Consider the following 18,599-nt stretch of genomic DNA (forward strand, 5'->3'; position numbering starts at 1 on the left):
TACCACTAAGTCTTGTTATAAACTTCTCTCTGAGGTCAATCTGCATTCTAACTCTTTTAAGTGGATTTGGAACCTCCATAGTCCCAATAAAATAAAGTTCTTCCTTTGGCAATACATGCACAATCGTATCCTTTGCCAAGCCTATCTAGCTAAAATAGGAATCAATATTAATGCTACATGTACCATTTGCAAAACTGGAGTGGAGGACATCCATCACATTTTTATTAATTGTCTAGTCTCTCACCATTTTTGAAAATATATGGGTCTTCCCTTCCTAAATATTAATAGTGACACAAATTGGCTAGTAAAGCTGAGGGATATCTTCATTCAAAATTGTAATCACCAGATAATTTGGGTTACTTTATTTCCCTTCTCCATCTGTGAAATATGGAAAAACAGGAATCGTGATAACATTAACAACCTTAATAAAAATTTGGAGGTAAGAAAAATTATCCGTCTAGCATGGGAATTCAATTTTTTCACGGAGAAAAATCCTTTCATGCTCAAAAAAATTAAAATTGAGATCAGTTGGGACAAACCTCCTAAAGGTATGATTAAATTAAATTGTGATGGTGCTTTTTCTAGTAACAATAATGCAGCTGGGCTTAGTGGTGCATTCTGAAATAGCAATGGAGACTGGATTGTGGAATTCCACAAAGCAAGCCAAGCAATTTCTCCTACACATGCAAAGTTGATGTCATTGCTAGAAGGATTAAAATTTGCTAAAGAAATGAACTTCCTAAATCTGAAAATTGAACTGACTATACGGATGTCATCAAGCTTATATATGAGGATAGCTATAACTTCTCTAACATTATTTGTGAATGCAGATAGTTAATGCATCAATTGAATCTCCCACACCTGAAGCATAATTTCAGGGAAGGAAATGAGGTGGCACATATGATGGCCAACGAAGCTATCAAGAGCCAACCCTCTACAAAGTGTTTTTACCATGCCTGTCCACCCTATTTTGTTGAACAAGAAGTGATCAAGAACAAGCATGGTATTTGTAATAGCTTTAAGAATATTTCTACTAGTGTTTGTAACTATTTGGCAACTATGTGCAATAGTTAGGAGTTAGACTAGGAAGGTCATTGGTCGTCTATTGATGCAGGGCTTTACCTTCTAGTTATACCTATACCAGCCATCTATTTCGTATTTTCGTATTTCGTATTTCTGTATTTCATATCTCTTATATATTGTTGTTATTTTTATTATGCATTTTTATGGTACTAATATATCATCTCCTATTGCTTTTTTGAGCCGAGGGTCTCCTGGAAACAGCCTCTCTACCCTTCGGGGTAGGGGTAAGGTCTACGTACATATTACCCTCCCCAGACCCCACTTGTGGGATTATACTGGGTCGTTGTTGTTGTTGTTGTTGTAGGTTCGGCAGAGCCAGTGTTTCAGATTAATTATATTTGTATATATACGAAAATAAAAATAAATAAAGTGAATATATATTTTAGAACTATTAGTTACTTTTCCAAGAGAAGAATATACATTATTTCATAAGGTACTATTTCAACTCAGAATTCAAAACGTCTAAATCGCTGGATTCTTTAGTGCGTTATTGTTGCATATTGCTTATTTCTCAAAGAGAAAACTTTGATGTTTGTAGTTTTTCCTACAAATATCTTTAACCCTTTGGCTTCCACTTGAAGTGGAAGTCTTTTTGGAATTTCATGAATTGATGAATTAAGAGAATTTGTAGGGTTTTTACTATTTCTTTTTCTCAGATTAAAAATTAATAGGGACGTCTTTTTTTCTAAATTAACAGGCTAAAACGCCAATAGGTAATTAGTTTTAGCTAGGCTCTTAATCTAGAAAAAGATCAATGGGGTATGGCGCAATTATTAAAGTGATGAGATTTTTAGCTAACAGTACGTATAATATGCATAGAAATTCCAGCTAAAGTTTAGTAGACGGTATATGTGACGAACCAATAGGTTATTTTGAGTACTAGCTTTTATTATTGTGTACTGAGACCTCTCATAGCTTTATTTGATGATATATGACTTGCGTGCATGGTCCGTGTCATATTTCAGAGAGTTTTTACGCGAAATAATTAAAAAAATATGATTTTTGGCTTTAAAAACAACTAGAGTTGACTATGTTCAACGTTCTTAGTAAACGAAATAAGATCAGTAGTTTGACGATTCTGACAGGTTCATATGATGTTTTGGAACTTTTATACATCTTTGGTTGGGGTTCCGGGAGACCTGAGGGCGTTTCGATGTGTTGTGTGGAAAGTTGAAAAATGAGTTTAAACTTTGAAAAACCTTAAATTTTGAAGATCGATTTGTGATTTTTGATGTTGTTTTGATCATTTAATGTAGCGAGCGAGTCTGCATGATGCTATTACACTTGTGTGCATGTTCTGGTCGAAACCCAGGGGGCTAAGGTGAGTATCAGATTGATTTCGAACCATTTTTGGCCTTGTGAGTTTGCTGATTTTTCTGCTTGTGTATCAGTGCTTCGTGATCGCGAAGCCATTATCGCAACCGCGAAGGGAAAATATTGGGCTAGGATGGTTGCTCTACACGAACACAAGGATAGGATCGCGAACGCGAGGGAAGGCTCGCAAACGCGAGGGCTTGGGGGTATTGACCTTCATGAACACGGCAGACCCCACACGAATGCATAGTATATGGAAAAATCTGGGGAAGGCAAGAGGTTCTTCATCGCGAATTTGACCCTTTGGTTTCAAATGTGGAGGCTTGCTGGGGTGATGCTTTCGCGAACACGGTGAGGACCCCGCGAACGTGAAGGCCAACAGGACTATGCACTTCGCGAACGCGAAGAGCACCTGGTGCCCAATTAAACAAAAGATGGAAAAAAATGAGATTTCGTTATCTTTCACAATTTTTAAAACCTAGAGCTCGGACTATAGAGATTTTTGAAGATATTTTTATCCCAACTTTATTGGTTTGTACTTTTTAACTAGTTTTGATGTATTTCCATAATCATAATTGATTTTAACTTTAATTTAGTGATTACAAAGTAGAAATTGGGGTTTTGAGTAGAATTTAGGACATTTGGTAAAATTGAGAATTAGACCTCGAATTAAAGTTGAATTTTGGAACAAATTAGATAACTAAGCTCATGGGTGAATGGATAATCGAAATTTTGTCAGAATCTCGAGTTTGACCAAGCGAGTCATGGGTTGACTTTTGTTGACTTTTTTAATTTCATTAAAGGTTGAATCATTTTCACTCGTGGGTAGTTTCTAAAGCCTGTTTCGAATTGTTTGGACAATATTTGGTTATATTGAATTGGATTAGAGGCTTTTTCAAAAGGAAAAGATGTGATTGATTGTTGATTCGATTGCGGAAAGAGGTAAGTGTCGTGGTTAACCTTGACGTGAGGGAATTAGAACTTGATTGGTGTATGTGCTACTTGTTATTTGTGAGGACGATGTATATGTAATGTGACGAGTGCATATACGTTGTCATGGGTTAAACACGTGGGGCATGCCTCTTAGTTGGCTATCTTCAATTATTTCATGCATTCATTTATTCCATGTTATTACGTGTTAAATGCTTTAATATTTACTTGCCTTTACTTGTTAATTTCATGCTTTTATTCGTTACATGCACTAATTTGCTATATGTTTCTTGAATATGTGTCTTTATTTATTGACTGCGTTTACTTGCCTTATATTTTTGTATGTTGTTCGATATCAACTTTTTTTCCCTTTTACGTCTTTATTTGTTTAATTCTCTTATTGGATTTTATTGTGAAATACATTGTGGTTGGTTGTAGTTTTATTCATACATGTTATATATTTGTGATTGGATTGCACTCCACAACTAATATTGTTATTATTGTTTGGGATCAGGTTGCATGTCACAATAGTTGTTAGTATTATTGTTTGATATTAGGTTTCGCACTACAACAAATATTGGTATTATTGTTTGGGATAGGGTTATATGTCGCACCAGATATCTGTGTGTGTATATACATACCAACAACCCCAACGAAGAAGAAAAATTGACGGTTATTAGTTGTTGGTTTCGTATTCGTGATGTACTGAGAAATTGAGTATATATGTTATTGTTGGGCCCTCGGTTATGTATTTATTATTTCGTTTTTATGTCAACTTTTGTTTTCTCAATTTCTACTATTGTTTTTACTTATACTCATACATGTTTATAGTGAGTGCCTTATTATAGCCCCGTCAATAATTTATGGAGGTTAGGCTCGATACTTATGCAGTACATGGGGTCAGTTATACTCATATTATACTTCTGTACTTCTTGTGCAGATTCTAGTATGGGTCTTAGTGGCATCTAGTGGAGACATTACTCCGACTACTATCCATTCAGAGACTTGAGGTAGGGCTGCACGATGCTCACAGACACTGAAGTCCCCTTTTTATCTTTTGTACTGTTTAATTTAATTCAAACAATTGTATTTTCATTCTGACATTGGTTGTATCACTTTTAGTAGCTCATGTACTTGTGACACTAGATTCTGGGATTAGACTAGACGGCATTTGGAGTATGTTATATTTATTTTGAGGTTCTACAACTTTGATTCTTATTAAACCGCTTTTAAAGGTTGTTTAAAATGAATAGGTGTGTACTAATGTTGGCTCGCCTAGTAAGTGGACGTCACCATCACGGCCCCGAGGTTGGGATTTCGAGTCGTAATCAAGTTTAGTAGGGTCTTAAGGATCAGTGCAAAGACGTCTGTACTTATCTTCTAGAGGATATAGGACTTTAGAAAATTTCACTTCTTTCTTTCACTATCGTAGGATTTTATTCCATCATTGAGTTTGAATCATTATATTCTTGTTCTCTCACAAATAGCGGAGACACACAAAACATTGATTGCTGACTAGGATCCGGAGCCCCAGATTGAACCAAACACCAAGGGTAGGGGCCAGGGCCAAAGGAGAGCCAGAGGCAGATTTAGAGCTCAGCCAGAGCCTCGGATCGAGCAGGAGGAAAAAATCCCTGTTCAAACTATGTCTGTTGGACCAGCTCAAGCCTCGGAGGGGTTTATTGCTACCATAATACTTTAGGATGCTTTGGTCCGCTTGGTGGGCTGTATGAAGAATGTGGCCCAGGTTAGTGCGTTCCGTATGGCATCCGTCATCTTTTAGGCGGGGGGAAGAGTCCAGAATCCCTTACACTACAGAGCAAATGGCTCACGGGTATCAGACTCGAGTAGTTCCATAGTGCGAGCAGTTCAGCCTGTTATTGGTATGCAGTCTGGAGAGGAACCTGTGACGTTTTCCTTAGGGCTGAAGAGATTGGACAAGTCCACCAAATTATTTCTTATTCGCTTTAATGAGTCACCTTTTGAGGACCCCGAGGATTTCTTGGGCCAATACCATGAGGTATTGTGCAATAAGGGTATAGTGGAGTCCAATGGAGTCGACTTCACGGTATTTTAGATGCATGGCTCTACCAAGAGGTGGTGGAAGGAGTATGTTCGGGGTTGACCAGCAGGTTCACCTCCACTCACTTGTGACCAGTTCTCAAAGATATTCTTGGAGAAGTTCATCCCCTTCACTTTAAGAGAGGACTTCTGAAGCCAATTTGAGCGCCTCCAGAAGTGTAGCATTATTGTTACCTAGTACAAGACAAGATTCATGGATTTATCTCGCCATTTAGTTGTCTTAATTGCTACTGAGAGGGAGAGGGTGAGAAAATTTATAGATGGCCTTACTTATGGTATCCGACTATAGATTACCAGAGAGATTGAGAATGATATTTCATTCACTCAAGTTCTGGAGATCGCTAGGCGGATGGAGAGGATTCCTGGTTAGGGTAGAGATGCGACATCTGAGAAGAGGTCTCGTCATTTTGGGTGTTTGAGTGGTGCCTCATCTTGAGGTAGGGGTTCATTTGGCAGAGACCATCCTATCAAGACGATACAGTCAACGCTTCAGGCATCACACAGTGCTTGGGGCACTCGTGATTCTTATGGGTCTCGTCTTGAGCAACTAGCCTACAATGCACCTTCAACTCCCATCAGTGCACCACTAATTCAGAGCTATCATAGTGGATATCCAGACTGTCAAGGTCAGTCCTAGACTTATAGGTAGTGTGACACAATAGGGTACTCATGCCTTGATTCTTATACCAGTTGCTCTATTGCCTGCCTAGCCAGCTAGAGGCGAGGGTCAGGAATACCGGGGTGGTGGTCAGGCCATTAGAGATGGAGGTCAGCCTGGGAGAGGCTGTCCGAGAGGTAGAGGTCAAATTGGTAGGGCTCGGCCCAATTTCTATGCATTCCCATCTAGACCTAAGGCTGAGTCACCTAATGCGGTCATCACATGTATTGTTCTGGTTTCCCATAGAGATGCATCAGTTTTATTTGAGTTGGGTTCCACTTATTCGTATATATCATTCTATTTTGCTCCACATTTGGATATGTCTCGTGATTCTTTGAGTGCACCTATTTATGTATCTACGCCTGTTGGGGATTCTATTATGATAGACCGTATCTATCATTTGTGTGTGGTCTTTATAGAGGGTTGTGAGACCTGGGTAGATATTGTTTAAATTATTATGGTAGACTTTGATGTTGTTTTGGGCATGGATTGGTTGTCACCATGTCACGCAATTCTAAATTGTCACGCTAAGACCGTGACGTTGTGTCACGATCCAAAATTCTCACCCTCCGGACCGTGATGGCGCCTAACGTTTTACTTGTTAGGCAAGCCAACATTAGAATAGTTTTAGGCATTTTTAACAGTTCAAAATCAAATGAAACCAATAAGCTGAATAAACTGAAATAGAGTAAATAAACTAGAATAACAACGATGTATAGATACAATCCCATAATTGGTGTCACAAGTGCATGAGGGACTAGAGTACTACAAATAAAAGTCTAAATGAAAGAATAACTATTTGAAATACAGTAAACTAGAAATATATGAAGGGGACTTCAGGGCTACGGAAGCCATGCAGTTTTACCTCAAGTCTCCGTAAAGCAATCGATTTGAGCAATCTACTGACCACGGCTGGACCGGCTCTAAAATCTGCACACGAAGTGAAAAGTATAGTATGAGTACAACCAATCCCATGTACTCTGTAAGTGCGAAGCCTAACCTCGACGAAGTAGTGGCGAGGCTAAGGCGGGTCACCTACAATAACCTATACATAGTATAATAAAAACAACAGGAAGGGAATCATAGGAAAAGTGAGGAAGTTAACTAATGAAAATAAACTTAATCGTCAAAATCAATATATCCAGAAACATCAGTCCTCATAACCTCGTATGAAAATAATGGAATCTAACACAATGCAATAATGAATACAAAACACACAACCCGTTGCGGCACGCAACCCTATCCTACCGTGCAAACACAATATTCCCTTATTTTACCATATCAATATCAAGAATAACATGTAAAATCCGGTATGATGCGCAACCCGATCCCACCATATAATCACAATCAATATCATAATCTTCCTTATTTCACCATATCAAAATCACATATAAAATACGTTGCGGTGTGCAACCCAATCCTTCCATATCAATATCTATCCTCCCTTATTTCACCTGTTGCGACGTGCAACCTGATACATAAGCCAAATCAATAAATGTAATCAATTTAATAACTCAATTCATGAAAATTTCTACAATGAAAGAATATGGAAGCAAAGCCATAGAGGAACCTCGTACCAAATTAAGGAATGCTACAATTGAAACAAAGCAACAAGATTAGCCAAATATATGATAATTAAAGTGTACAAGTATGACAAGTAAGGCAAGTAGCAATAATTCGTGGAATCATAGGAGAAACAAATATTTCAATTCAAGAGCAATTAAATGACAAGTAACAAGTTATGACATAGAAAGTAATTAAATCATGTAACAATTAGGATATGTAATAAAATAATTAATGAAATACGGGAAAGCATGGAAACAATTATTTTGATGGTGTATATACACTCGTCACTGTACGTTGTACACATGTTATTCACATAACATATAGTACAAGCGCTCATAATTCCCTCAAATAAAGGTTAGACCCAACACTTACCTAACTCCGCAAGCAAATCAATGCTCAATCGGTGCCTCTCCTAAACATATTCGCCCCCGAACCAACCAAATATAACCATAATCGACTTAATATCAATAAAAAATGCTATGAAAATATATCCACAAGAAAAGAAGTAACCGGTGCGTCATTATGGGGCTTAGATAGAGCCTCGAATTTGCTTTTTCCTGGTGAGGGATGTTTTCGTTCGCCTGACCGTGGGTTCCTGTCGGACACCGATGCTTTTTTTAAAAATCGTATCGGTGACATGTTGCGACTCATTTTCTTTGTTCTTTTTGGTTGCCTCTCTTTCCAGAACTGATTTTTGGCTCGATCGCTGAGAAATTCCCAGAGGTGACCTTTGCTGAGTAGTTGGGCTACCTCTTCCCAGAGTTGTCGGCAATCTTTGGTCCTGTGACCGTATGTGTTGTGAAATTCAAACACTAAGTTATAGTTCCTTTGTGAAGGATCTGATTGTACATGCCTTGGCCACCTGGTGTCTCTGATTTTGCTGATGGCGAACACGATGTTTGATACATCAACGTTGAAGTTGTATTCCGACAAGCAAGGCATCTCTGTCAGCCATGTGTTCCTATTAAACCCAACTCTATTTATGAGTCCCCAAGGATTCTAGCCTCGACCCATTCTTCGATTATTGTGGGGTATGTTACGCCTCAGGGCGTTTCTCTGTTGTCGGTGTATAGATGGTACTTTTCCTTCTTTGGCTTTAGCTCCTTCGCTAGAAGCCTGCTTGGGTATACCGAGCCCGAGGGGGATCCTAGTTGGTCATCCTCAAACTTGATTTTTGAGTGATATCGGTTGTGACTATCCGACCAGGTCACGGTAGGATATTTGACCAGATTCTATTTCAGCTGCTTCAAAGCCACTAATCTTCGTTCATTCAGATTTTGAGTGAAGGCCTGTACTGCCTAGTCGTCGGAGACTGGTGGTAGTTCCATTCATTCCATTTTGAAGCGAGGTACGAACTCTCACAGCATCTTGTTCTCCCTCTACTTGATCTTGAAGACATCAGACTTCCTTGTTGCTACTTTGATGGCACCGACATTTACCTTTATGAAAGAATCTGCTAGCATGGAAAATAAGTCTATGGAGTTAGGAGCTAGGTTGTGATACCACATCATGGCCTCTTTAGAGAGTGTTTCCCCGAACTTCTTTATCATGACGGACTCGATCTTGTCGTCCTTTAGGTCGTTGCCCTTCACTGCACAAGTGTAAGCAGTAACGTACTCATTAGGGTTAGAGGTTCATTGTATTTCGGAAGGTATGGCATTCTGAACTTATTTTGAATGGATTTTGGAGCCTCTTCTTCTAGGAACGACGTTTTTATGAACTTTTTTGAATCCACACCTTTCAGGATCGGGGGTGCGCCCGGAATTTGGTCGACATTGGAGTTGTAGGTCTCAACCTTCTTATCGTTGGATTTTATCTTCTTATCTCTCGATTCGATCCTCTCTGTGAGGTCCTTGAGCTTATTTACGATGGCGGGGTCGGTTGTTGACCCGTTGTTGCTTGATCTCTCATGTACCTGCTCGAGTGAGGTAGCCGTCCCCGGCGCTACCGTGCTGGGAGTTTTCTGGTTACTTTGCAGCTGAGCAATCTCTAGCTGTTGTGCCTGCAATATTTCAAAAATAACGTGAAGGATAACCTCTCGTTCTTCCCTACCCGGGGTTTCCTGAGCTCCGTGTTGGTCTCCTTGGTGCACGCTCCTATTGGTGTGGGAGCTTACATCGACGCATTGAGCATCGCGTGAGACCGCGTCCATGGGAATTGGTTCTGTGCGTTCTTAGGGTTTCATTGTGGCACACCAACACCAGGAACGTCCACACCATTCTCTCCATGATTCTCGAGATTATTGTTTACTGAGTCACATATTTTGACCTGAAATCAAAAATCTTGGGCAAGAAAAAGTGTGAATGATAACTTGCATTGTGTATTAAAACCAGCAAGAAAATAATCACTATTATTTTTAGCCCCACGGTAGGCGCCACACTATTTACCGCAAAAATGGTAATAAAAATTAAATTTTATTTAGTGGTTCTAAATATACGTGATCTATTTTTATGCTAGTTGTTAAGCTGTTGATGCTATGTGAAAGACTTAGAAACGGGACAAGAGCTTGAGAGCAAGGTGATAATAGGACCGGATGATCAATAATAGGAGCTTCGAGCTTGCCTATTCGGGGGCCTTGGGGTCGAATCTGAGGCTCGGCTGGGAGCTATCGAGGGTGATCGATGGGAACTAACAGTTACGATAAATCAATGGCGGCCCTTTATGGCCAATAATAAGCAATAAATGATGGACAATAAATAGCACACAATGAATATAAGCAATAAATGGGGCAAGGAGATCAAGATAATGTGTTAGAGAGCAGAGATGTTCTTGTATATTTAGTATTGAGCAACAGATGTTTACATAATGACAAGGATCCCCTTTATATAAGAGGGGGAATCCCAACATAGTACAAATGCATTAATTACAATGATATGGGGCTGGTATAGCCATTTAATGCCTTGATTCACTTTTCTGATTAGTCCACTAGACTTGGTTAGCTATATGTATGCGCCTTGGGAACTTCAACTTGATCCATCGAGACCACTAAGTCACATGGCCTCAACGTCGATCACTGAGAACCCTCAGAGTTGACCACTGAAAACCCTCGGGATGCCTTGATGATTGCAAAATCGAACCGCCGATTTATACCGTATACAATACTAAATAATTATTTTTAAAACATTTCCATGCAGGAAAAATCATTTTTTTTTATAATTAGCAATTATTTTACAAATTATTTTTAATCAATTGTTTTGGGTATTTAACAAACAGCCTTTTTAATTTATATTTTAGCCTAAATCTACCAACCCAATACCTTATAAAATCAGCCTAATAGACCTAGGCCCAATAACTTACCTGTTCGACCCAACCCCTTGGCTAATCCTGGTCGTTGATCATTTTTTATCAATGGCCCAGGATCCCCTTACCTTAATTAAACCATATACCCCCTCTAACCCTAACCATTCTCACCCTTCCCCCGCCGTCACTCTCCTCTCCGTCTCTCAAACGCTCTCTAACTCTAACCCTAATTTCCCCTACCACCACTCATCTACTGCCATTAATGGTGGTTCTTCACCACCTCAGGCCTCTAATGGCCCCTCTTATTCTTGGTACCTCCATCTCCAAGGTCCTTGAGGTGATTCTCTAGGAACCAGGGCTAGTCTATTTACACCTTTGGGTTTTTCTCGCCTGTTTCAGGCCATTTGGCTCGATTTTTTAGTAAGAACTTTTATATTCATCTTAAATCCATGGATTCCTAAGTCTATGCTCGTCTCTGTTGCCTTTCTAAAATACCCTAATGTACGCGGCAAAATCAGAAGACTTGATTTCTTGCTGTCGAGTTATTTCGGAAGCATGCCTCGGGACCCCAAGGACGGGAGTCCACGACCGAGTCCCAGACCTCGGGGCTCAACGAGGCCCAACTCAGAGGAAACAGAGACTAAAGCTAGGATAAAGGGAGAAGCTCCCAAGGCACACAGCTAAGTCTGACAGGGCCGACCTATCCAGAGCCTATGTTGAGGCATCACGTCAAGCCATCCCATCTCCATACTTTGTAATTGATCTCCACATACTTGTAACCGAGTCCCCCCTCCTATATAAAGGGGACTCACCCTACCTTGTAAGAGACAGATGTTGCCCCATTTCTCCACAAGTGCAATAACATCTCTCTCTCTCTTTTCTTTCTAACTTGTTCGTTCTCACTGGCCCGAGGTCACCTCGATATTCATCGTGTTCTTATTCGTTCCTTGTTGTATGCCTTAGTATTGGCCACAAAGAGCCTTGTTTAATTATACCTTCAACTATTATTCCATCCCCGGCCGTCCCTGATAGCTCGAGCTCGACCCAAACCTGGACCCCGAGGTCCCCATCGATCAGCCCTGCAACCAAGCATCAGGCCCTTCGGTTTGATTACTGCCTCGTTTTGCTAACACTTTATCGTTGAACTTCATGTTCTTAGCATCAACTACTCTAACAACTAGCTCAGGAATAGATCACGTGCTTTTAGAATCCCATTTACAAATTTTATTGTTGTTACCATTTTCACGGTAAATAGTTTGGCACCCACCGTGGGGCTAAAAATAATAGTGATTATTTTCTTGCTAGTTTAGTCACACAAACACACATTACCTTTTACACTTTTCTTGTCCAAGATCCTTTGATTTCAGGTTAAAATGTCTGGCTTAGTAAACGAAATAGAGAACGACAACCTCGAAAACCATGGGGAAAATGGCGTGGCTGTCCCGGCCGCTGGAGCACCTCCACAAAATCCTGATATCATGCCCGGACCGATTCTAGCGGACGCAGATTCGCACGACACAGAACAAGTCGACGAAGCCTCGCGCACCGATGGTAGCATACCACATATCGGCCAACAGGAAGCTTAAAAAATGCCAGCCCGGGATGAACAGGTACTTAGTCTTCATGTTATTTTTGAAATGTTGCAGGCACAACGGTTGGCTATCGATCAGCTGCAAAGTCACCAGGAGATACCCAGTGCAGTAGTGCCGGAAATATCTCCCTATGCCGAACGAGTACACGAGAGATCAAGCAACAACGGATCGGTCGCCGACCCCACTATAGCAAGGATGCTTGGACATCTCTTCGAAAGGATCAAGTTATGTTTGTGGAAGTTCGCATAGAAATCGTCTCCCGAGGAAGCGGTCTCGGAACTTGCTTCACGAAAACCCGGAACGCCGAAACTCCCCAAGTGCGACAGGACTTTGGATCCCTGTGAGTGCACCACCACTTACATGTGCTCGTTCAAAGGAAGTGACCTCCAAGATCATGAGTACGAGTCCATCTCGTTGAGGAAGTTTGAGGAAGCACTCTCGAATGAAACCATGATGCAGCACCTGGCCTGGCACATGGCCTTGAAAATTCGCCTACCACATCAGCATACTTCTCCGCAGGAGCACACACCGATGTCATCGAAGCAGTGACGAAAGAGCTCGACACATTTGGGGCCAGACAAAGAGAGAGTGAAGGACTACAGGAAGCACCTCATTCCCTAAGAGAACGAATGAGATCGCTCCCGGTTCTGGATAATTGGGCAATACAAGCTTTCACCCGAAGTTTAAATGAAGCATGCCCAATGGCTCTAGGACATTTAATAAGAAGCTCGATCAGATACCCAGCTGAGACCAGGTCGGATACCTACACCCGACACCAGCCACGGAGCAGGGCCATGGATAGCCACCCGGGAACTTCCTCGGGCTTGGTACATCCAAGCAGACTCCTGACAAAGAAACTAATGCCAAACAAGTGGAGGTACCATCCATATGCCACGAATGGGAGGAATGCCACAAGGTGCGACCTACCTCACAACAATAGGGAAATAGCCCGATGACAACACCCTCGAGGAATCTCCAGTGGAACCTGATTCGACAAGGCACAGCTGGTAGGGGAACTTTGCCCAGCTGAGTACAATTTCAGCATTGCTATACCAAACATCGTGATCACCATAAGCGAAGCCAAGGACGCCAAACGACTCAAACCTATTCGACCAAGACCCCTTCAAAAGAACTTCAACCCGGCGCGGGAACTGCCGAGCACGCGCTGCCACGGGGTCAAAAATGGACACCAGCTCAGAAGGACGACAGCGGTGCTACTCAATAAAAATCACAACCAAGTATCATCGAGCGGTAAGACTCGAACCCAGCCCTAATGGAGGAAAGCAACCGGGAAAAATGAAGCAGACAAGCCACGATGTATTACCACGACAGTGAAAAAGCAGCGACACCCCCAAAGAACTCATGAAATGGAAAGTGAAAATCTTCATCGCCGGGGAAAAATAGGTCCGGGGAAATATTCTAGAGGGCACCCTTGCATCTAGAGAAAAGGAACAGAGACCTCGCCTTGGTCTCACATTGACACATTGGTAACCCTCCTCGTCGTTTAATCTATTTTCAATAATATGTGTGTTCATGGATTCAGGTGGTCCAATAACGTATAACAACGATGTCTAACTAGAGTCTATAGGGCGGTCCGGGCTAACGGATCAACTCACTCCCGTATCCCGAAACCCTAGCAAATTCCAAATGACGAATCGCCATAAAGTTCATTCTTTTAATATAGCCCGCATGAGCTTGGGTCAGAACGTCGAGCTCTGTACCATCGGAGGAGGTGCAGAGCACGGATGTCATGTTCAGATGACCACCGACATAGCACCCGGAGGCAGCGCCGGATCCGTTTTGCCAAAATCATGGAACCCCTTGCAAAGGGCAGAACTAAAATAAATCGACACAGAGCAACACGCGATGAGAGAAAATTCCTCACCACAAAACGCATCGCCGGCATCAATGCCTCTTCACTCATAGGGAACAAAGGGTAAGCAGAACCGCACCTTCGGCCAAGCCTAATTGAACATAGCAGAAGGTTGTATTAAGGCTCGCGCCTCGGAACGTCAGAAACATACCGAACCTCAAAATGTTACCTACACATCCCGAGGAAGAACTACTTCACTCCTCCGTTATGTATTCACTAACCTATGTTAAGGTAGTCAGTCGGGGCATTCGAAAGTTCTAACTCCACCCGGAGATCCCAGGCCTTAGCAGGGCCCACCGTGTTCTCTTCCCTCGATCAAAATTCAGACCCGAATAGGGTCCTACCAGCAAGATTATTACCGGAGCAATGTAACCCAGAGGAGGATCCGATAAGTGTGCAGGCCTTCTTCCACAGTCCAACAACGAAGCAATGATCAGCTTCTAAGGACACCGCCCCCTCGGGAGGACCGGGAAATGGCAGACCAAACCCCAATCGGGAATTATGTACCGGATCAAATGGTCCGAGAAACTGTGTCCGTGCTGGTCGAGGTAACAATGATGAATCAATGTATGTCTACACCAAGCAATAAAAGGATATCATTTTAACATCTTATTCTCCGAATGAGGGTATCTTAAGTATATCCTCGACAGGGGTCTCTCCACCAAACGCATCCCGAGATACTCGGGGACTTAGTGTCATCAATTCAGCACCCGCATGACCTCAGGGTCAGGACTCCGGGTTCATAAAGCCCCTACAAGGCAACTCCGAGCTCGTGAAAATCGGTCTTCACGCTTAAACAAATTCGATGACTCGGAGACTGTCATTCATTGCCAATCGCCATGGACTGGGAAACCTGAAACCGTAAGACCCCTAGTGGGTAGCCTCGCGTAACCAGATCTATTCTACTTTACATAAACTGTAAGCCCTCAACAGGCATGAAAATCCCAAAGTTTAGGCTATACGTCACATTGTAAGAATCCCTAAAGGGAATACCCTCGGTGTAGACGCCTAAACTATCACTCGGGATCAAAAATGGCTACGGCCAAACGTACATGACTACAGTCAAAATAGCTGATACAACCAAAATAACATGACTTGGGGACGCCTAACTGCCGCTAAAATCGCAGGCCACAACTCTGAATATACTTCAGAAAGAACAGGTTAAAATAGGCTTCCTTCAACAGGCAAAAACGAGCTCCGACCATGTTGGCTCCAAATCGCAAGAGTGTCAATCTACTCGACCTACGAGCTAAAAACCTTCCAAGGTTCATGAAACATCGCCGATAACGACTTGAAATCGAGGTTCTCCGGAACCGGCGACGGGTCAGGCAAAAATATTCCAAAAAGACCTTAACGAGCAGAAAACAAAGCCTACAAAAAATCCCACGGGAAAACAAATAGCATAAGCAAGCCTAAAGGCAATACATTAAAAGGTCTATAAGACCAAACAACATAAGAGCCATTGTCTCCAGCCAAAAATTGACAACTTGAGGATTAAAGTGAGCTCGAATCGTAACTCAATTCAGAGACAGGATCCAAAATAGTTAACTATGCAAGCCTCCAGGCCACATATCAAAAGGTCTCAACGACCAAACAAGTGTAAAAGCCATCGTCGCCAGCTAAAAAACTGTCAACTTAAGGGTCAATTATAGCTCGAATCGCAATGCGACTCGGAGACTGGACACGAAATAGTTAAACTACAATATGCCTAAGTGCACGGCATAAATGCCACCATTAGTGAGCCCCTAGGACACGCGCCTGTAAGGTCACTTCTGCCCGAAACACAAAAGGCCATCATCGTTCGCCTATGCGGGCAAGAAAGTACTTAAGGGTCAATTACAGCTCAAATCGTAATGCGACTCGGAGACTGGACCCGAAATAGTTAAACTATAATATGCCTAAGGGAATGGCATAAATGCCACCATCAGTGAGCCCCCGGGCCACGTGCCTGTAAGGTCACTTCACCTCGAAACAGCAAAAGGTCATCATCATCTGTCCATGCGGGCACGAAAAAGCTTGGGGGTCAATTGAAGCTCCAGTCACAATGTGACTCGGAGATTGGACCCAAAATAGTCGAAACGGCAAATGCTCAAGGGCAAGAAGCAAAAACAAATACTACTTGTCTACACGGGCATAGAAGGCTCGAGTCGATGACCGACTTAGAGAATGAGCCTAAACAACCGGGCCAAACATGGAGGCACCAACACCTACTTGCGCGAAGGATCGCATGTAAGATCCCCTGGACCTGCCCGATCAGTTCCGGACCTACGGGGATCCTTCGAAACACCAGTCTACTCGGTTGAAAACAATAACAGCAAAAAGGTACAGAAGAAATAAAGTTTCAAGTTTCTTCCTATATCTACGAAATCTACGCTCCGCACTAAAGGCCTACAGCTTGTCAAGTTCGCCCTCCGCGATGTCAGCAAGGAGTGACCGAGCATCGCGCTCATCAACCCTTCCTCAAGCCAATTCTTCCAATAGAATGAAGCCCCGTGCACCGACCTCCTCGAGTACCTCTCTACGGGATATGCAACAAACATACTCGTTGATCCTCTTCTCCCGGTCGAGGGCTCGCTTCATCTCAGCTTGGGCATCTACAACATCCTTCATACGAATCGCCATCTCCTGATCAGCCTTGGTCCAGCTTAGCGCCGCTTCAGCCCGGGCATCAATTATCTCAGCTCTGACCTTCGAAAGATCAGATTTTAGTTTCCTAATCATGTTCTATTGAACTTTGGCGTTATCACGAGTCAAGCGGAGTAGGGCCAAGGTAGGGACCTTGGCCGGGGTACTCACCTCCTCCAAAGGTCGAGCCTGCACTTGAGCCCTTAGCTCCCCACAAGCAACTCTGACACGGTTGACGTCGCCTTTAAGGTACTCCAAGGCCTCTGCCTTTTTCTATAGCTGATATAACAAAAGAGGTTATCCTTAAGGTTAGAAAGGAGCGAAGCGCTTACTACAAGAAGTTACCTGCTCCATCAAATAGCTCTCATAGTTTGAGCTCTGATACGCCTCATATCGCCAATGCACCAACTAAGACTCCTTCTCCTTGCTAAGGAGCCTAAAGGACTTGCCCTCGTTCAGGATTTTCTGGAGCCTGGCCCCTTGACGAAGCAGCTCAAACATAAGCCAATCATAGGACTGCGCAAGGAAAACTCAATAAAGGGAGGATGGCGTGACATACGGGAAAAAACATGCCTAAACTCACCTCGAAGAGAAGCCGAAGGACTTTCTCTAAGTTATAACAGACTCCTATTGATCCTGCCTCTCTGGACCCAGAAGAACCAACCTCGGGCAAAGCACATTCACTCGGAGGAACCGCCGCCCAGGAATGTGATACTCTGGGAACATCAGGGTCGGACGATGCCCTCTCATCAAAGATCCGGGATCGCCCAACACCATTGAAAGCTCCATCACACCATGGGTGCCGATCCTCCTTATCACCATCACCTATCGACTCGAAGGCCGACGACTCCTTCCCCTCTTCGGAAGAACACTGCTTCACCCCAAAGAACCGCCTGATGTCTGCAAATGGCAAATCCGGTACAAATGAAAGGGGAAAATGTTACCTCGAATATACGAAGGCCAAGACAAAGGCAACATACACACATACCTTGGTATTTCACTCCCCATCTTGTGCGAAATATAGCTCGCCACCTGCGCTCGTCACAGGTCGAATGGATCACCAGCCTCCGGACCTAGCTGGGCAGGTCAAGAACTTCGCCCGGCATCCACGAAGTTGTTGCAACAAGAGAGACAACATTATTACTCAACTAATTTTCATTATAAGGCAAAATCTAAAAAAGCACCCGACACCCCACTCACGTGCATGATTCCATCTTTTGGGAAATGGCAAAAGCCTTGCAGGGATAATGTCAGCCGTCCGGACCCAGATAAACCAGCTGGCCCACTCTCGATCCCCGGCTTCTTTGTCGTCAACCATAAAGGGTGTGGACAAATGACACCTCAGAGTTAGCAAGCCTCGATTATGAAAGCGCTAGTATAGCCTAACGAGGTGATAAAGCATAAATTCGAGCCCATCCTTCTCTGTAAAGAACCTTATCATCAACACCACTCGCCAAAACAACGGATGTATCTACGCAAGAGTAACCTGATACTTTAAGCAAAAATCAAGAACAACCCTATCAGGGGGGGCAAATGCAAAAGGGTATAGGCATACGCTCAAGAATCCATCAACGGAGTCCGTAATACCCTCATCTAGAGAAAGCACCAGTAGTGTTATCCCCTCGCACCACCCGCA

This window comes from Nicotiana tabacum, chromosome 3, assembly GCF_000715075.1.
Source record: "Nicotiana tabacum cultivar K326 chromosome 3, ASM71507v2, whole genome shotgun sequence".
NCBI classification, from domain to species: Eukaryota; Viridiplantae; Streptophyta; class Magnoliopsida; order Solanales; family Solanaceae; genus Nicotiana; species Nicotiana tabacum.